This window comes from Aplysia californica, unplaced genomic scaffold (assembly GCF_000002075.1).
Source record: "Aplysia californica isolate F4 #8 unplaced genomic scaffold, AplCal3.0 scaffold00260, whole genome shotgun sequence".
Taxonomy (NCBI): Eukaryota; Metazoa; Mollusca; class Gastropoda; order Aplysiida; family Aplysiidae; genus Aplysia; species Aplysia californica.
Window position 1 is genome coordinate 822,403 of NW_004797530.1, and position 1,817 is coordinate 824,219.

Below are 1,817 nucleotides of genomic sequence, written 5' to 3' on the forward strand. Positions count from 1 at the left end.
CACATGGAGAGAGAGAGAGAGAGAGAGAGAGAGAGAGAGAGAGAGAGAGAGAGAGAAGAGGAAAAACTAAGTGGAGAGAGGTCGAAGAGAGGGAAACGGGGAAGGGGCTAGAGAGTCTAGTTATACTTCTTCCTTCTCTTTCTCTCTCTCTCTGTCTCTGTCTCTCTGTCTCTGTCTCTCTCTTTTTCTCTCTCTCTCTTCCTATCTATCTATCTCGCTCACACCCACCACCCCCATACGCACACACATACATACACATACACGCACATACTATCTATCTCTCTCACACACACACACTATTACACACACACACACACACACACACACACGCACTATTACGCACACACACACACACATACACACACACATACACACACATACAAGCACACGCGCGTGCTCACTCATGCCTTCCCCGGGTACGGTGGAGGAAAACCATCATCGACTGCACATCCTGATCCCCACGGCATGCAGGGTAATCAAGGATGAAGCAGCAGCTTGTGAGTACAGTTTTATTACCCATAGTGTTACCCCACCACAGCTTCTTCTACTAACTCGCTCTATCTGCGATGCAAAGGGGGTAAACTGACCCATCCCTTAGCATTGCACCTTCTAAATTACAGCATGTTGAAGATAGTCGACTAGTACACTTAATTGTACGTTTCTATAAAGGTTCAATTAGTCATTAGTGGTTATAATGGCGTCTTGACCAAAATACCGGGTGTGGGTTAATTGGGTTTGAATTCAAACGGAGCCACGATATCGATTTAATTAAAGAGTATCAATTAGTGCTTGGAAAAACAAGACAGGCACATAACAAAATAAAGACTAAAATGAGGGAAAAGTAATGATGTCAACCAAGGCTCCAATATTCCTGGGTCAGCGATACATAGATCTATATAACTTTGGTGTTAAAATTTTTCTTAGAAAACAGTCACGTTTCTTAGGAACGCTTAAACGGAAGAAACGGTATGTTGACAAGTTGCTATGTATGTACATTTTGTGTTCAAGGGGTCGGTGAAAACATACTGCCAATTTCTTCCTCGTGTGGACCAATATTATGTATCAATTAATCTCTCTCAAACACAACTTAGATTAACTTTAGAAACTGAAAACAGACAGCGGAAAATCGTGGCTGAATGAAGAGTGTAATTAAGACTGATCCCATAACAATAAAAAAGACATTGTGACAAAAGCACAATACTATTATAGTGTATATCCAAAAAGCGAGATGTATTAAGTGGAGTAGCAGAATGCAGATTATTGATCCTTTCATACAACTGTCGTTTCCTTGCACGCATTGGCCCTAATTGGCCATGTGGTATGCGTCATCGTCACAAGAAGTAGAATTCATTAAGACTACCACAAAGACTATCCTAGGTAGTTAAGAATGACAATAAACGTCTATTTCTGCCATAGTTTTCGGTTTTCTCAAAATGTGTCCAATCCACTTTATTTTTCCATTTTGATGTCAATATCTATATTCTGCTGATTTGTTTGCTCCAATATTGTTCATTTCATAATAGGGTGTCATGTCATTGAAATTTTAAGATCTTTCTTAAGCAACTGTTGACAAATGCCTGTAATGGTTTTTAGAAGTTTCTTCACAATCACAGCAAAAAAGTAAGCAAGAAAAGACGTTATCTTATTTTCAAGATCGTGAGTGGAAGTCTTCCCCTTTTCCCCCCATTCGCTCCACCGATGTCCCAGGCGTTCTGTGGCCTCCCGCTTCTTATTTTTCCTTCGTGCTTAATTCTGTTGACTCTTCTCTTAGCCACCCGCAAGTCGGACTCCGTGTTTGGTGGACGTTTTGGGGCGAC